The sequence below is a fragment of the Geotrypetes seraphini genome, chromosome 4, assembly GCF_902459505.1.
Source record: "Geotrypetes seraphini chromosome 4, aGeoSer1.1, whole genome shotgun sequence".
In the NCBI taxonomy this organism is placed as follows: domain Eukaryota; kingdom Metazoa; phylum Chordata; class Amphibia; order Gymnophiona; family Dermophiidae; genus Geotrypetes; species Geotrypetes seraphini.
Window position 1 is genome coordinate 260,573,624 of NC_047087.1, and position 20,136 is coordinate 260,593,759.

General features: G+C 41.9%; 1 protein-coding gene across 4 annotated transcripts in view; it reads right to left on the minus strand.

Annotated features, from left to right (window-relative positions):
* LOC117360028 (cytochrome P450 26A1) overlaps positions 1-20,136 on the minus strand; it is a 52,494-nt gene that overhangs the window by 17,822 nt on the left and 14,536 nt on the right. The window lies entirely within an intron of this gene.

The following is a 20,136-nucleotide window of genomic DNA, read 5'->3' on the forward strand; positions in this document are numbered from 1 at the left end:
GGTGTATAGGGGAGTGCACATGTTTCAGTATCAATGCAGTGATTACAGGGCTTATGGGCATGGGTCCTCCTCTCTATGGGTCCCTAACCCACCCCCAAGATGGCTTAAGCCGCCTCTGTGCTGGACAACTAGGCTTTCCTATGCCAGGTGATGATGGTCTGGAGGCTGAATTTTAAAGGAGTGATTAATATTTTTAGGGGGGGTCGGTGATCACTGGGGTAGTGTGTGGGGGGTCTGTTTTATATGTTAGAAGTGCTTATCTGGTAACTTTAGGTGGGTTTTTGTGACTTAGGCCATGGTTTACATGGTCTAAGTCAAAATGTCCAAGTTCCATCGATTCTGGGCTGTAGAACTTTTTGGTTAAAATATATAAATAAATAGGAGAAAATATATAAATCTATTCACCGACTTAATAATATAACAAATGAGGTGAATTAAATTATTTAATTATATAAAATGCATGATATAATACTGAAAAATAATTATAGAGTGCTCAGTGTGATATCTTATTCAAAACCAGCAGGTTAATAAAATAAAGATGTATTAGCATTGCATCATTGCACTCACCTACCTACCAGCCCTGAATATTCTGTTGGATATGAACTATTCAAACAGATATATAGTGGTGAATATATATAAATGAATACTTAGCTGGATTTAGAAAATATTGATTGATTGATTAATGAACGAATCACCACTATCAGAAATGTTATCTCAAGATGATCAAAAATATCCTTGAAATCTGCTCATCAATGCTGGGAGTCGTGCAATGAAATGTTCCATCTTGTTATAGCTGGTTAGGAAATAGTAATAATGAAATAAGTGAGTCCCCAAATCAACCGCTGAAAACTAGTCAAAGTTCAACAAGTAGCTAAAACTCCTTAGCGTGAAAGCTGAAAAAATCAGATTTTTTTCAGCTTTCACGCTAAGGAGTTTTAGCTACTTGTTGAACTTTGACTAGTTTTCAGCGGTTGATTTGGGGACTCACTTATTTCATTATTACTATTTCCTAACCAGCTATATCAAGATGGAACATTTCATTGCACGACTCCCAGCATTGATGAGCAGATTTCAAGGATATTTTTGATCATCTTGAGATAACATTTCTGATAGTGGTGATTCGTTCATTAATTAATCAATCAATCAATATTTTCTAAATCCAGCTAAGTATTCATTTATATATATTCACCACTATATATCTGCTTGAATAGTTCATATCCAACAGAATATTCAGGGCTGGTAGGTAGGTGAGTGCAATGATGCAATGCTAATACATCTTTATTTTATTAACCTGCTGGTTTTGAATAAGATATCACACTGAGCACTCTATAATTATTTTTCAGTATTATATCATGCATTTTATATAATTAAATAATTTAATTCACCTCATTTGTTATATGAATTTTTTGGTTATACATGCTGTACGACTAAGTCTAAGCCGTCCCACGTCCCGTCCCACTCCCACCCTCGACACTCCTCCCAAAACGCCCCGTTTAGCTTTGGTCGTTCAGCAGCACTATGAAGGCCTAGGTCATTTAGAAATACATCCAAAACCCGTTTTTATTATCGGCACTTGGACGTTTTTGGGAAATGTTCGTCCAAATGCCGACTTAGGCTGGTTTTTGGACGTTTTTCTCTTTCAATTATGAGCCCCATAGAATTTATGATTAGCGTTTTATCAAATTTTTATAAACTTGAAACTTGAACCAAGCATAATGCAGTAAACAAATTATAAGCAAATAGGACCTGTGTAAATCTTGTGCACTAATCAGAGAGACACATTGGATGCGTGCACACAAGGCTCTAAGAGCAGCTAGTGCTGTACACATGTCTGAGCTGAAAAATATATCAGCACCAGGGTCGAGGTTGGGGGGGGGGGCAAACAGAGAAAAGTATGGAGCTGGGAATGAGAGGGAGGGGGAAATGTTGAGTTTGGGGGTGGAAGTGAGGGATAGATGCTGAACAATAGGATGGAGGACAGAAACAGACGCTGCATCAAGGGGGAGACGGAACAACAGAAAAGCGAGGGAATAATGATGACCTTGGAGCATGAGGGAAGAAAGGTGTGACAGGAAGATGCTGGGAGATGTCAGGCAATTTTTTTTAAAATATATATATGTAAGCATTTATATATCATTTATAGTCTACTCTAAGTGGTTTGCATTCAGGTACTCAAGCATTTTTCCCTATCTTGCACAGGGTCCCAAGAATCAGTGTGGGATTTGAACCCACAACCTCAGGGTGCTGAGGCTGTGGCTCTAACCACTGCACCATACACTCCCCAGCAATGAGACTGGGTTAGGCACAAGAGAGAAGAGATGAAGTCTGGAAACAGGAGATGTCAAAAAGGGGTAGATAGATGAAGAGCGAGGGAGAATAGCGAGTACAGAGGTAGGAATGTGGTCATGGGGATTAGATAGAAGAAAATAGGAGGCTGTGAAAGATGAGAAATGGGAGAGGCAGTGGTGTAATAAGGGGGCAGGGAGTGGTCCACCCTGGAATGCCATCGTGGTGGGAGCACCAGCACCCATCCTCCTCTCCGACCTCCCGTCCTTGCCACTCCTCCCCCACCACACACACACACACCTTAACTTCCCCCCTCATCATACCTCTGGCTTTTCCCTGGCATAAGCAGCAACTCTAACCAGCTTCTTGCACCAATGCCGGCTCTCCCTCTGATGAGACTGCCAAGTCCCATGCCTAGGAAGTGATGTCAGAGGGTGAGCTGATGCGGGCAAGTTGGTGATGCTGTTCAAACTGGGAAAGTTAAAAAGGTAAAGGTGAATGGACACGCGTGTGGTAGGGGTGGGAAAGACGTGTGGGGGTGTAGAAGAGGGCAGGGAGGGGAGCCACCACCCCGGGTGCCTCATCATCCTTGCTATGCTACTAGGTTGAGTTAGGAACTGAGAGGAGATTGAAAATTGATGGCTGAAAATTAAAAAGGAAGAAGGTGAGAGAGAGGGTGAAATTTGGATGGACAGAGGGAGAAAAGAAAAAAATAAGTAAGGAAATAACAAAGGAAAGAATCAATATCTTAGTTGCAGTGAGGAAATAGAACAAGAGAAAAAATGGACAGCAGACACCAGAAAGATAAATAGCAGAAGACTGACAAGAAAGCAGAAAAGAGAAATTGGGACCAAGATGATGGAAAAGCAAAATGTCTAGATAATAAAGGTAGGAAAAAAAAAAAATTATTCTGAATGTATTAACGATCATGTACCAATAATCATTAATCCAACTGGGTAATTGAATAAATTGAATATTGTTCCAAAGGAAATGTAGCACAAACAGCAAACAAGGAACAATAATAGTTATTAATACAGTTTTTAAAATGGCGTTTAGAATCCAAAAGTAGAGTAAAATAACTCAGCATAGGGAAAAACCCTTTTATAAACTTTCATAGAATCAATCATTGCACCATCTTGTTAGAATAAATGATTTTTAAGTAACTTCATAGATTCATAAGTAATTCTTAAATCTCCATAATGTGAAAATAAAGTCCAAAGTCCAAAGTTTTGTGAAAAGCTAATATAAGTAAACAGATTTAGTTTCAATGTCTCTGCAGCGGTGACCCAGCGGGGTTCTGATGCGTTTCGCCATCCTGGCTTCCTCAGAGAACCCGCTAATGCTGTGTGTGACTAGAGAGTTGCGCCGGGACAGAAATCCCACCCGTCCCCACCCAAGTCCCACCCGTCCCCACCCGTCCCCGTGAGGACTCCCACCCGTCCCCACCCGTCCCCGCGAGCAATCCCTCCGTCCCCACCCGTCCCCGCGAGGAATCCCCTCCGTCCCCGCGAGGAATCCCCTACGTCCCCGCCTGTCCCTATAAACTACAGAAATAGTTATTTCATTTAATTATGCTACTGAATTAAAGGCTCTGGTAGAAACCCATTTAAAAATAAGCAAAAAGACTTTATTAATTTGGAAATATTAATTGGGAAGAATACATACTTTGTAAACGGGTTTCTACCAGAGCCTCTAATGTTTATAAATTTTTATCAACACAACTAATATACTACTTTATCCTTAAGCAAAAAAAAAAAAATAATAATTTTTTTCCTACCTTTATTGCCTGGTTTCTGCTTTCTTCATGTTCTCATTCAATTCCTTCCATCCACTGCCTCTCTTCTCTGTGTCTTCCATTTGCTCTGTTACTGTGCCTCTCCCTTTCTCCCCCCTCCCAAATTGGTCTGGCACCCATCTTTTTCCCTCCGCTCCCCCCCATAGTCTGGCACCTCTGTCTTCTTCCCTGCCAGCGTCTTCTTCCCATTCCCTCTTCCCCATTTCCTTTCAGTGTCCTTCTCCCCCACCATCTTTCCCATGTCCTGTCAGGCAGCATCCTTCTCCCCTCTCTGCCTTCCCCATGTCCTTTCAATGGCATTCTCCACCCCTTTGTCTTCCCCAGTGCTTTCAGGGTCCTTCCCCCCCCTTTCTCCCGTTTACCCCATGTCCTTTCAGTGTTCTTTTCCACCCCTTTGTCTTCCCCAGTACTTTCAGCGGCCTTCTCCCCCCCTTAAGCGTCTTTTCTTCTCCACTCCACCTTTCCTCCCTCCCTGCCTCCACCTTTGTGGCGCTTTTGCACCCGACCGACAACAGAACAGGCCCGGTCAGACAAATCTCCCTGTCCTGTAGCCGCGAATCTAAATTACCTTCTTACAGCAGCTGGAGTAGTGAAGCTGCTGTAAGAGGTAATTTAGATTCGCGGCTACAGGGCAGGGAGATTTGTCGGCCGGGCCTGTTGTCGGTCGATCGGGGGATCTGACCGGCTGTGCACATTCTCCGGGGCGGTCCGCCCCCTCCCCCCTCTTTCGTACGCCATTGCCTTCTTCCTACCTGCCCTGCCGCACACAGCCGACCGGAAGTCTTCCCGATGTCAGCGCTGACGTCGGAGGAAGGGAGGGCTTTGCTTAAGCCCTCCCTCCGACGTCAGCGCTGACATCGGGAAGATTTCCATTCGGATGTGTGCTGCGACAGGTCAGGTAAGGAGAAGGAGACTACCCTCACGGCTCGACCAACCCCGCTGCGATCCAACCCCACAGGAACCCCGCGACCCTCGGAGGCGTCCCCACGGGATCCCCGCGACCCTAGGGGGCGTCCCCACGGGATCCCTGTGACCCAAAGGGGGAACCCGCGGGATCCCCGCGGGTCCCGCGGGATTCCCGTCATCCCCGTTCCCGTGCAGCTCTCTATGTGTGACCTTAAAAAATAAATCCTTCTTTAATAAGAAACAACAAGAAAGATACATAGTAACATTTTACAAAGAGAACTTTTAACAAAGAAAACTTTTAACCAAACACTCACAGACTTGTCAGTTGGGTACCTAATTCAAAAGGGAAAAGAAACTTCCTCGTGTTCTATGACATGAATGCTCTGCTGAGCACCCTGTGCTTATGAGGTGTGAGGCTGTCTATCATCTGTGAAGAAACGCCCACCATTCTACTTCACGGTTTAACCCAGCAGGGGTGACTGTCTTCCAATGGTAAATCCATCTCTGCTCTCTTTTCCACAACCAAGCTTGGACATTTCCTCCTCTCTTTAGCTGAGCCACTTCTAGTACTATGAACTGCAGATCAGAAAGCTGATGTGAAGCAGTGTGCCAATGCTGCACTAATGGAGCCTCTAAATCGTTCCTCCTAATTTTGCTCAAATGTTCCGTAATCCGAACTTTGATACTTCTAGTGGTGTGGCCAATGTAAAGTAAATTACATGGGCATATAATCATATACACCACTTTCTGTGTATTGCAGTTTGTATGTTGTCGGAGGATATGCTTTTTAGGCAAAATAGGGTGATTGATGCATGTTGTAACTAACGCATGGGAGCAAATAGTGCAGTGTCCACACATAAAATGGCCTTTGAGATGTTGGGGAGTGCTAGTGTGGTGACTAATATATTGGGAAGTGGTGAGATGGTCACGTAGATTTCTGCCTCTAGAAAAAGCAAACATAGGGGGTTGGGCGAGACTTTTATGAACCTGGAGGATGTGCCAATGAGATTTGATGATTTTTTTAATCCTAAACGCTTTGTATGAGTGAGGAAATGTGCACACCATGCGGGCTTCTGCAGGAGATTGAGTTTGCTGAAGGAGGTAAGTTCTGTGTGCATATAGAGCTCTTTTATAGGCTTTCTTGATGGTACCATAAGGGTACCCCCTATCAGAAAAACGTTGCCACATGTCCATAGAGCGCGTCTTATACTCATCTTTATTGCTACATAAGCGTCTAAGTCTCAAAAACTGCCCTACAGGTAAGTTGTCTCTTAAATGGCGTGGGTGGTAACTGGCATAGTGCAGGAGGTTGCTTTGGGGTTTCCCCTGCCACTCTGCTGTTCAGGGTTTTCCAAATTGGCTCTGCACATGTGTGAGAGCTGGTTTGTAAGTGAGCGATCAGATGGGATCATGACTGCCCTCTGCAAAACTCATTTGCATGGGAAGCTGTTTGAACATCGATCATTGTTTAGAAATCAGCCGAAACATCAACGTACACGGTCTTAACGGCCATTTTTAGTGCATCTAGCCCTTTTAGGTTAGGGATTCTCACTGCTACTCTTAGAGAGGGCTGCAAGAAGGTCTGGTTTTCAGAATACAATACGCAATATGGGTAATTCTCAAAAGCTCACCTAAGCACCAATTCTGTCTTGGCAGCGAATAACTGACATTATAGAATACTAGCGTAAATCCACAGTTGTGCATCTATACCAGCTCAAAGGCTCATGTAAATGTTTGCGCCTATCTGTAGGCAGGTATGCACATAATTTTTAGTATTCTATAACCTATGTATAAGTGATGGGCACCTCTTGACCCTCCCATGCCCCTCCTAGGTTCATGTACCCTTGCAGTTACGCCCGATGAATTTTGCATGTGCAATTTAATTAATGCAGTCATGCATGTCACTGCTAATTAGTGGCAATTAGCACAATCAACACCAATTAATGTCACTGTGTGCCTCTTTTGTAAATGCCTCTGACCTGCCCATGCCCTTCCCATGGCCCTGCCCCCCTTGAGTTGTATGCAATTCAATTGAACGGTAAGAAACTCCAAATATACTGCCACAGGAACTTGAAAAGAGACCAACAAAAAAGGCAGAAATGGTCCAAAAGGTTCTGAGAGTGGTTACTCAATGACAAAAAACCTCTGTGAAAACAACACAAATTTAAAATAATATAATATAATAAATTAAGTGAGATTGGGTACCCTCAGTGTGAGGGGTCAGTGAAAGGAGAAATTCTCCAGCGCTTCACACAACAAGGCAGAGGCCACCGTGCCCCCGCCTACACACCATCATCGTTTTGTGTGCTTTAAATCAAAATGTGACAAACCACAATGAAAAACTAGTGAACACAGGTGAATTCAGTCAAAGAAACACTTTGAGAACCCCCCAGCCAACTCCCAAAAAGTAAAAATAACTATGGACTTAGCTTCAATGAATCTTCAAAGATCATCCAGAAGAAGCAGAGGGCGAAACGGTGACAGGTCAAAATCACGCAAGACAATCGTGCGCAGGCAAAAACGCGCAGACAACTCAGCGCTAAGACAGTAGTGCGCAAACACAATTGCGCGCTACACAATTCAGCGCAAGAATATCTCCGCGCAAGATAATTGAGCGCAACGACAACTGAGCGCCAGACAATTAAGCGCAAACATAACTGAGCGCAATGACAATTCAGCGCGCCCATAGATGGCGCCTGACGAACGAAGGACACGCGCACGTCCAGCATGTTAACACATGATCACGTCAAAACATTTTCAGTATGGTTCCCTTGACTCTTTGCGTTTTCAATATAAGTCACGTGAATGCATTTTCGTAACTATGGTTACGTTTCTTCATTATATATGTCCTCCGAACAGGCCGCCTTCCTTTCGCTGCCTGACCGTGTCCGTTATAGGTGAAGATCTGGTTTTGCTAGTACTTCATCTATAACGAATGTGGGTGCATTGTGGGGGGTTTGGGGGGTTGTAACCCCCCACATTTTACAGAAAACTTCACTTTTCCCCTAAAAACAAAGAAACAGTTAAGTTTCCAGTATAATGAGGGAGGTTACAACCCCCCAAACCCCCCACAACGCCGCCACAATCTGTATTAAGTAAACTGGGGGGTTCCTCAACAAACCCCCCCATCGGAGCCCCTAAAAACACTCTTTTTCTTCAGGTGCGCGCTTCCGTTTTGCGCTCAGTTGTCGATGCGCGCCTTTGTCTTCGGCAGTTTTGTCTATGAACCTCGCGCTCACCTGCCGCCCCTCAGTTGTCTTGCGCTCAATTGTCTTGCGCTCACCTGCCGCCGCTCAGTTGTCTTGCGCTCATCTGCCGGCACTCAGTTGTCTTGCGCCCACCTGCTGGTGCTCAGTTGTCTTGCGCTCACCTGCTGGTGCTCACATGACTCTCGCTCAGTTGTCTCACGCTCAGTTGTCCCGCTCGTGCACATTACGGAAAATAATTTGCGCTCAATTGTCTTGCGCTCAAATGTCTTACACTAGGTTGTTTTCGCGCTCACTTGTCTTCACGCTCAATTGTCTTGCGCTCAATTGTCTTGTGTTCAGTTGTCTCGCGCCTGTTTGTCCGCGTGCGATTGTCTTGCGCGCAATTGTCTATGAACCGGGCAAAACAGATGGAACCCCACAGAATACCAGGTCCAGGTGGTTTCTTTGACTGAATTCACCTGTGTTTACTAGTTTTTCATTGTGGTTTGTGTCACATTTTGATTTAAAGCACACATGAGGTACCAAATGATGGTGTGTAGGCTGGGGCATGGTGGCCTCTGTCTTGTTGTGTGAAACGCCAGAAAATTTCTCCTTTCGCTGACCCCTCACACTGAGGGTACCTAATCTCACTAAATTTATTATATTGTATTATTTTAAATTTGTGTTGTTATCACAGAGGATTTGTGTCATTGAGTAACCACTCTCAGAACCTTTTGGACCATTTCTGCCTTTTTTGTTGCAAACCAATTGAGGCATCCATTGTTTCAGAATAGCACCTAGCCAGATCAGCACCCAAATCATGATTAGTGCTAATTAAGGGCTTGTTAGCTCCAATAATTAAATTATTGGAGTTCATTAATTATTTGGGGTGCTGATCTGGGATCTGTGCAGGTGGCCATTTATAGAATCTAGGGGATTTTCTGCTTGATAGTATCTATATGGTGACTGAAGTTATACATAGTAACATAGTAAATTATGGCAGATAAAAAAAAGATCTGAATGGTCCATTCACACTCATTATACATTCATATTTAAATTGTCTTTTCTTTAATATTTCTGGGCAGTAGACCATAGAGGTCCACCCAGTCTTTAGATTCCCACTGCTGGAGTTGCCACTGAAGCCCACTCCAGGCTTTCCTAACCATCCTGTCACTGGAGCTTCTATCAAAGCCCTCCCCAACTCATCCTAGACCAAATCAACATATACGGGATGCCCAGTACCGGCCTTAGTATGTTTTGTACCATTTATTTACTACAGCAATTACAGATCCTCTGTGTTTGTCCCACACTTTTTTGAATTCCATTACCGTTTTCATCTCCTCTAGCTTGGGAGAGCATTCCAGGTATCCACCATCCTCTCCGTGAAATTTTTTTTCCTAATATTACTCCTATCATGTCTGCCACTCTGCAACCTTAATTCATACCCTCTAGTTTTATCATTTTCCTTTCTCTGGAAAAGATTTGTTTCTATATTAATACCTTTAAAGTATTTAAATGTCTGTATCATATCTCCCCTGTCCCTCCTCTCCTCTAGAGCAGTGTTTTTCAACCGCTGTTCCACGGCACACTAGTGTGCCACGAGATGTTGCCTGGTGTGCCGTACGGTGCAGACACTGATTAGGCCTCAGGCCGGGTCCCGCACGCGCTCCCATGAGACTCCCCCGGTCCCCGCTGCTGTTCAGTTTCGATCTTCTGCTCTGACGCAACCGGAAACAGGAAGTTGCAGCAGAGCAGAAGATTGAACACTGAGCAGCCGCGCGTGCGCGGCTCTTTGGGAAAGCATGCATGTCGCCGAAAAACAAAACCTACAAACTAAGGTGAGGCGAAGGGAGAGAGATGGCTAAACAGTAGGATCGATTGGGCAGGCGAGTGGTGGCTGCGGGGACCGTGCGATCGCTCGTGTTCCCGGCTCAAATTGGAAGGAGGGAGTGAAAGGGAAAAGGATTCTGGGCCAAGGGGATGAAGACGGAAAGAAAAACCCACAGCAGGAAAGAAAGGGAAGGACAGGCAGGTGAGCCAGATGCTAGAAGCAGGGGGGGGGGAAGAAAGAGGGAAAAAAGCTAGATGGGGTTGAAAAGAAGAGACACACTGGTATGGAAGAGGAAGATAGGGGAAATCTGGACACAGGAAGGTAACAGAAAGAGGGGAAATTATGTGCATGGGGCACAGGGACAGAGACATAAAGGGGACATGCCATGGGGATGGTATATGGACACAGGGGGGGCAATGACAGATACATAGGGGAGATATTAGAAATGGAGAAAATAGGAGCACAGAAGCGAGATGGTTTGTGGGGATGGGACAGGGACCGAGCTCGCAGGCTCCAGTGGCTTGCACAAATTACATTGTAACGTGCCATGAAAATAAGAGGGAGGAAGGTAGATAGATAAGCCACGTGAGAGGAGCTGAAGGGTAGTAGAAAGGAACAGATGGTAAAGGAGGGAGGGAAGGGTGGTGGTGGAAAGGAATAGGATAGACATTGAAGGAGGGTGGAGAGGAACAGACCCCGAAGGGAAATGTGGAAGACAGAGTGGGAAGAAGACAGATGCCAGACTATGGGGGAGCGGAGGGAAGAAGATGGGTGCTAGACCAATTGGGGGGGGGGGGGGTGAAGGGAGAGGCACAGTAACAGCAAATGGAAGACGTAGAGAGAAGACACACAGTGGATGGAAGGAATTGAATGAGAAGATGTGGAAAGCAGAAACCAGACAACAAAGGTAGAAAAAAATATTTATTTATTTATTTATTTTTTGCTTTAGGATAAAATAGTATATTAGTTGTGTTGATAAAAATTTATAAACAAAGTCCTGCCAGCTGAACATCTCTTTCTCTAGTTCAGCAGCAGGAACTTTGATTTATAAGAAAGGAATAAGCTAAATATTACAGTACTAAGGCTTATATGGATACAGCGGGGACGGTGACGTGGCGGTGAATGGGATGGCAGTGGCGGTGACGGGGCGGTGAAAGGGATGGCGGTGACGGTGACGGGGCGGTGAAGGGAACGGCTGTTGACGAAGAGCTACGTGTGTGTCTTTCTTCGATTCCAGCCAGAATATCAGCTTTGTGTTCAGCCAAACAGGCCCAGGTTTCGCACTGAATAAAGTATTTTATAATTTTTCACTATTCTGTTTACTTAATATTTCATAATAAAGTAATTTTAAAATACTTTCTTTGTGTTTATTTGATTCCTATTCAAGAGAATTACTTTATATATAGTCAATATAGGCACAGAGTTAAATTTTTTAACATTTTCTAATGGTGGTGTGCCTCGTGATTTTTTTCATGAAACAAGTATGCCTTTGCCCAAAAAAGGTTGAAAAACACTGCTCTAGAGTATACATATTCAGGTCTTCCAATCTCTTCCTGTACATCTTTTGGCGCAAGCCCCATACCATTTTTGTCACTTTTGGACCGCTTCATCTTTTTACATCCTTAGCCAGATAAGGCCTCCAAAACTGAACACAGTATTCCAGGTGGGGCCTCACCAATGACCTGTACAGGGGCATCAGCACCTCCATTCTTCTGCAGGTTATGCCTCTTTCTATACAGCCCAGCATCTTTCTGGCTACAGTCACCACTTTGTCGCACTATTTCGTTGCCTTCAGATCCTCAGACACTATCACCCCAAAGTCCTTCTACCCATCCATGCATATCAGCCTCTCACCTCTCAGCACATATGGTTCTCTCTGATTTCTACTCCCCACGCTGCTCCTTGTGACCCTGGGCAAGTCACTTAATCCCCCCATTGCCCCAGGTACATTAGATAGATTGTGAGCCCACCGGGACAGACAGGGAAAACTGCTTGAGTACCTGAATAAATGCATGTAAACCGTTCTGAGCTTCCCTGGGAGAACGGTATAGAAAATTGAATAAATAAATAATGTGCCTTACTCTGCACTTCTTTGCATTGAATTTTAGTTGCTAAACATTAGACCACTCTTCTAACTTTTGTAGATCCATTTTCATGTTTTTCACTCCCTCCAGGGTGTCTACTCTGTTACAAATCTTGGTATCATCCGCAAAAAGGCAAACCTTACTTTCTAACCCTTCAGCAATGTCGTTCACAAATATATTGAACAGAATTGTACCCAACAGCAATCCTTATGGCATTCCACTACTCACCTTTCCTTACTCTAGGAAGGAACTTCCTATGGGGCCCTTTTACAAAATTGTGGAAAAAGTGGCCTGCATGCTAAGGCCACTTTTTGCCATGACTAAGAAATGGACAATTTTGTATTTTTGGCATTAATGTTTGTGCATTAATGTTGCCTTTAGCACATGAGCCCCTGCCACCACAAAGAACTCTTCATTCTACAAGGATCATTTCATAAATAATCTACACTATTTTTTTTTTTTAATTTACGTTTGTTTCTTTTTTCAAGTATTTCTTTACAATCTTTAAATATAGTCTTCCTGCTTTGCAATGACCGAGTTCCAATGTCCGAGAAGCTTCATTATTCCATCCAAGACACCGTTTTTGTTCAGTTGCCGAATGGCTTGGGTACCGGCAGAAAAAAGCTCTTCCAGAGATGCAAAATGATGTTCACGCATAAGTTTCTTCAACTTTGGAAAAAGGTCAAAGTCTGGTAGACTCATATCTGGACTGTAGGGAGTATGAGGTAACACGTCCCAGCCGTATTTGCGTAGTTTTTCAATGACGACATTCCCTCTGTTTGGGCGAGCATTGTCATGAAGAATGAGTGGCCCAGCCAAGAGCAACTGAGGTTGGGTTTTGTGCATTTTTCTGTGCATGTTTTGCAAAAAATCACAATAATACTCTGCTGTGACACTTCTTCCACATGGAACTTTGTAATGATGATACCTTCATGATCATAAACAAAAATCATTTGTTTGACTTTTGATTGAGCTCGTCAAAATTTTTTGGCTGTGGGGAAGATGGAGCTCTCCACTCATCATTGAAAAACTACACAAATACGGCTGGGAGATGTTACCTCATGCTCCCTACAGTCTAGACAGGAGTCCACCAGACTTAGACATTTTTCCAAAGTTGAAACAACCAATGCGTGGACATCATTATGCATCTCTGGAAGAGCTTTCTTCTGCCGGTATCCGAGCCATTCGGCAACTGAACTAAAACGGTGTCTTAAATGGAATAATGAAGCTTCTCGGATGTTGGGATTCGGTCATTGCAAAGCAGGGAGACTATATTGAAGGATTGTAAATAAATACTTGAAACCCCCCCCCCAAAACATGTACATTAAAAAAACAACATGACTCTCATACATATCAACGCCTACTGTCTGTTTTCTCTTTTTTTTATTTATTTAAAAGATTTATAAACTGCTTACAATTGAAGTGATATATAAAGTAACATAATGACAAACCATATGTACATCAAACAAAATAACAACTACATAGCAGGACAGTGAAACTAAAATTCTTACTTATCTCTTAACATCCCTTCATTAATCCATTGAGGCAATATGATGCTAAATTATGACAACATACAGTTAATCCATATTACATAAATGCATCAATGAACAATTGGGTTTTCAGTTGTTTCCTGAAACATACCCTATCTTCACACAGTCTCATAACTCCAGGAAGGGAGGCAGTTATTCCTTGGTACTCATAGAAATTCATCCTTCATCCTTTTCAGTTATGGTTCCTACTCTCTGGAATTCTCTTCCTCAAGATCATTTTCAACATTTAAATCCCAGTTAAAGGCATATTATTTTTCTCAATCTCTTCATACTACTTTTTGGAATTTGAATCTTTTATATTTATTTTTCTTTATATGCTCTTTGTTGAAGGAGCATGCTACCCATTTTCCCTCTTGTTTTTTCCCCTTCCCATACTTTTTCTTTGCTATGATTTGATTGTATTTCTTTTCCTAATGTTTCGGTATTCGTCTGTTGTCTTATTGTTTATTTCTAGTTTTAATCCCCTCCCATATTTTAATTCTATAGTAAACTGCTTAGATTTTAACCTTGGCTTTATATTAGCGGTATATCAAATAAATTGAACTTGAACACCACCCATTGTGTAGTTGGTAAGGGCTCATGAACTAGTCATGCGCTAATCAGTTAGCACATGGCAATGTGGTTGCACTAACTCAGGGGTAGGCAATTCCAGTCCTCGAGAGCCGGAGCCAGGTCAGGTTTTCAGGATATCCACAATGAATATGTATGAGATGGATTTGCATGCACTGCCTCCTTGAGATGCAAATCTATCTCATGCATATTTATTGGGGATATCAATTCACATCAACAACATTAGTATGTGCTAATGCAGTAGTACATTTTAGTTAAATTTTAAATTTTATAGCTTTTTTGACTAAAGACTAGATATACTAAAGTGTACTACTGCATTAGCACATACTAATGTTGTTGATGTGAATTAAGGGGGAGAGTGTGGTACAGTGGTTAAAGCTACAGGCTCAGCATCCTGAGGTTGTGGGTTCAAACCCACGCTGCTCCTTGTGACCCTGGACAAATCACTTAATTCCCCCATTGCCCCAGGTACATTAGATTGTGACCCTGCCATGACAAACAGGGAAAAATGTTTGAGTACCTCAATAAATTTGTGTAAACCATTCTGAGCTTCCCTGGGAGAACAGTATAGAAAATGGAATACATAAATTAGTAAATAGGTCCCATTGCTTAATAAAAGACCTATGGTAGCAAAGACACGTAAACGCTTCTTAGTAAGTCTACCCTTCATTTGTACCATCTCCTTCATAGCATGATGTCTTCCTTTACGTGAATGCACACCTATGTTTCTATGATTTTGGTCTACTCCATTCTCAATTTATAGTTTACTTTATTTGAAGAATGATGCAATTTGAATGCTGTTTTGTTTTTTGTTTATTCTTAATTTATTATTCTATTTTCTTTTTTCTTTCATTGGTTATCTGTTTCATGAACAAGTTTTCATTTGGAAATATAATAATAATGGTGTCAAATTACAAAAGGGTTGTTTTTCCAAGTTCCGATAAGCACTGACATGTATTTAATATAGCTTAAAAGGGCTTACTGTGAGAATATAGTACTTTATAGAATATAGTCTACGGAGGTGTGCATGTAACTTCTAATTAGGGTTCATTAGCATAATTTATGAGATATTAATTTTCAATTATCAGTACCTATTACGCTTGCTAAACAATTAAGTTGTGCACATGAATCAGCAAACAACTTAAAGATGCCATATACAGAAATTAGGGGTCAATGTGTAATTAAATAATGGTATTTGTTGCCAGAGAATGTGATAAAAGCAGTTAGCTTAGCAGGGTTTTAAAAAAGTTTAGGCAAGTTCCTAAAAGAAGCGTACATAAGCTATTAAGATGGACTTATGAAAATCCATTGCTTATTCCTGGGATAAGCAGCATATAATCTGCTTTACACTTTTGGAATACTCCAGGTATTTGTGACCTGGATTGGTCACTGTTAAAAATAGGATACTGGACTTGATGGACATTAGGTCTATCTCAGTATGGCAAAGCTTATATTATTATGATTTAACACTGATACTAACTTAACAGCAAGGGAGTATTCTTAAGCTACCTTATTACTTACAGAAAATTATAACTGTGTCAGATTGAATACAAATATTTAAAATTTAAACGTTTAGTTATATATTTGAAAGGATTTGTTAATACCCAGTCTCAAGCTGATTGAAGCATAAGGTCCTGATTCTATAAATGATGCCTACCAGCAATGGCGTAGTGAGGGTAGGAGGCGCCTGGCGCCTGGGCCCCACCCCCCTCCCACACCAACCCTCCACCTTCCGCACCCTCTACCTTCCAACTTCCGCACCAACCCTCCTGTGCCTTCCTCTCTGCCTTCCCCGCTCCTTCTGTACCATACTTGTGCCCTCCCTTCCCACCCTGTACATCTTACAATCTTCACCAGTGTGAACGCGAGCAGCTTCTCCAGCCGGTTGCTCACGCTGGCTTTCCCCTCTGATGTCACTTCCTGGCCCCATGACCTGGAAATGGTTTCAGAGGGAGCCAGGCCAGCGCAAGCAGCAGGCTAGAAGTAGTTGCTTGCGCTGGCGAATGTTTTAAATAGGTACAGGGGCGGGGAAGGGAGGGCACGAGCATGGTGAGGAGGGGGTGGAGAGGTGACAATGCCCCTCCCTTACTATGCCACTGCCTACCAGTAGGTGCCTAGATCATGATGCTTACTGATGTAGGTGCTTAACTTCATTTTTTAAATTGCTTTATTTAGTGCTATTAATTGAACAGAACCATTAAAAAACAATAAAAACAATAAATTTGGGGTAGGTGCCACCCCTGGTCTAATATACTGGTGTCTAACATTAAGATGCCTACCAGTGCCTAAGTTGAGTTAGGTGCCACTGGGCATGATTTTACAACCGTGCTTAGCGGCTAAGCACCATTTATAGAACCAGGGCCAAATGCCACAATCAGTCATAGTTGCCACATCAGTGGTTCTCTCAAACTATCTAGAGATAGTTGTCTAAATTGTGTAATGAAAAGCTGTTTCAAAGATGGAAGGAGCACTACTCAATAAAGGTAAATAAAAGCCACAGAATATAGGAGGTACAGCATCATCTGGTGCTTGTAGGGAACGGGGGAAGGGGAATGGGATTTGATATACTGCCTTTCTGTGGTCATAAACAAAGTAATTTACATATTCTAATAGTTACTTATTTTATACCTGGGGCAAAGTCCACAATGCACACCTCCTTTACATACATTATTTCTGATTTAAGAACATAAGAATAGCCATACTGGGGGTCAGACCAGTGATCCATCTAGCCCAGTATCCTATTTCCACAGTGGCCAAACCAGGTCAAAAGAACCTGGCAGAAACCAAAATAGTAACTAGATTCCATTCTGCTGATTCAGGGCAAGCATTGGCTTCCCCATGTCTGTCTCAATAACAGACTATGGAATTTTCCTCCAGGAACTTGTCCAAACCTTTTTTTTTTTTTTAACCTGCTACGTTAACCGCTCTTACCACATCCTCTGGCATTGGGTTCCAGAGCTTAACTATTCTCTGAGTGAAAAAATATTTTCTCCTATTGGTTTTAAAAGTATTTCCCTGTAACTTCACCGAGTGTCCCCTAGTGCCTAGTCTTTACAATTCTGATGGAGTAAAAAATCGATTCATTTGTACCCATTCTATACCGCTCAGGATTTTGTAGACTTCAATCTTATCTCCCCTTAGCTGTCTCTTTACTAAGCTGAAGAAACCTAACCTCTTTAGTCTTTCCTCATACAAGAGAAGTTCGTTCCTCTTTATCATCCTGGTTATTATTTAGGGAAATGTAAAATTAGAGAGTCCTCTTGACTACAGGTTCTGTATTCTCCAACTTGTTATCCAGGATAACATTATAACTTTTTTTTTTTTAATGTATAATTATTAAAAGTAATAAACTATAAGAATATAGAACAGCCAGTAAAGTAAAATGGCCTGGTTGATAAATAAGGTAATATTCAGAAATTAGGTATACATTTCATCATTCACTAAAGTCCCCAATATTAGATTGAGAATTCTTACAGAAAATTACTAAGAAATAACCTTAAATTAAAAAACTCCAAAAAAAGAAAGGAAAGAAATTGACTGCCAAGTTCAACACAACTGTCAAGCAAACATACCCTAATTCACCTTAGATCCAGACAAACGTGCTTCAGTTAATCCATATTACATAAATGCATCAATGATAAAAAGGTAATTAGTTGTATAGAATGGGAAAAAATATATTGACTTATACTTCACTATACATTTACATGAAAATTCAAGAAGAAAAGTTACCAGGAAATACTTTTAAAACCACTAGGAGGAAATATTTTTTCACTCAGAGAATAGTTAAGCTCTGGAACGTATTGCCAGAGGTTGTGATAAGAGCGGATAGTGTAGCTGGTTTTAAGAAAAGTTTGGACAATTTCCTGAAGGAAAAGTCTATAGTCTGTTATTGGGAAAGACATGAGGAAGCCTCTGCTTGCCCTGGATCGGTAGCATGAAATATTGCTGCTCCTTAGGTTTTGGCTAGGTACTAGTGACCTGGATTGGCCACTGTGAGAATGGGCTACAGGGCTTGATGTACCATTGGTCTGACCCAGTAAGGCTATTCTTATGTACTTAGAGTTGCAAAACACCGGCTCTCATTAACAGAAATTCTTTCCTAGCATTAAGAAATAAATCTTTATATTAAATTTATAAAAAGAAATAAGAATAGCTTTACTGGGTCAGACCAATGGTCCATCAAGCCCTGTAGCTCGTTCTCACGGTGGTCAATCCAGGTCCCTAATACCTGGCCAAGACCCAAGGAGTAGCAACATACCATGCTACTAATCCAGGGCAACCCCATGTCTTAATAACAGACTAAGAGCAACATTCAGTCTCCATTGCATTTCAAAGCAAAGGAAACTATCCATGTGGATGTTGCCAGCAATTCTGCATCAGAAGTTTTCAATATTTTTGGAAATATCCAAAGCTGGCGGTTTACTAGATCTAGACAATTCTTCACCGGTCTTCATGTTGCATCGGACAAATAATGTATCTGCACAATATGACAATCTGCACAATAGTTTGGGTGATAGTTTTGATACCTCAGTCATATACTGAACCCAAACATCCTTAGCTGATCTCATTAGTAATTTAGGAAAGTTTGATAAATACAAAGCGGTAGCTGTCATCAGATTCTCTAAAGTCTCACTCTTCATTATCGGCATAGATTGTGTTTTGCAACGCTTCCACAATGAATTTAATAATCATGCACAGTTTTCTTGAAAGCATCCAGATCAGTTTTAATCTTTTTCTCCTGTTCTTGTATTTCATCAGCAGGACATTAATTGGGGGGCAAATAACTTACACTTGGTCAGTAACAACATTTCAGATTGACTCCTATCTGAAAAGTAAACTGGGCTACATTAGGGACACAAGTAACTGACCTTCAGACATATTGGACTAAATTCTATATACGATGCAAGTCTGGGGGATAGGCTGTGATGTGTGTAGATATTTTAATTTTTATTCTGATATGCACACAAGGTCTGTTAACCCTGTCAGTCTAGTCCCCTGGAAAGAGGATCTATCTTTAACCGCATTTATTCAGATAAACAACATCCACCTGCAACAGGTCTCAAGCATTAAAATCCTTGGAGTTGTTCTAGACCAGGGGTAGGCAATTCCGGTCCTCGAGAGCCGGAGCTAGGTCAGGTTTTCAGGATCTCCACCATGAATATGAATACGAGATGGATTTGCATACACTGCCTCCTTGAGATGCAAATCTATCTCATGCATATTTATTGTGGATATCCTGAAAACCTGGCCTGGCTCCAGCTCTCGAGGACTGGAATTGCCTACCTCTGTCCTAGACCAAAAACTATCTTATCAGGATCAGATAAGCCATATGGTAAAAAAACAAACAAAAAACAACTGTTTCTACAAATAACATATGATTAGATCTCTGGCAAAGGTTCTTGAACCATCTGCTCTTAATATTCTTATTCACTCACTCATTATATCAGAACTGGACTATTGCAATTCATTACTTAAAGGCGTTACTCAGAAACAATTAAGGTGACTACAATTAATTCAAAATACTGAAATAAAAATCTTAACGAATTCTAAGAAATATGACCATGTGACACCGCTTCTGAAAAATGCTCATTGGCTGCCAATTCCTCACCGCATCTCTTATAAAATTGCCCTTCCATCATTCAAAATTTGTCAAACAACCCATCCTGTTTTCTTAGACAGACTATTAATACCCCACACCCTCCCAAGAGCCTTACATTTGAGTAACCAAAATCTTCTTTCAGTACCCTCATTAAAAATCATTAACACCAGACGTAATGAGATCTTCTCAATCACTGCACCCAGTTATGGAACTTACTCCCAGCTCATCTTAGAGAAGAATCCATACTAGATAGATTCAAGAGTTATTTGAAAACCTCTCTCTTTAAGAACGCATTTGAAACCTAAAATCATTAGTCTCAGCTTATCT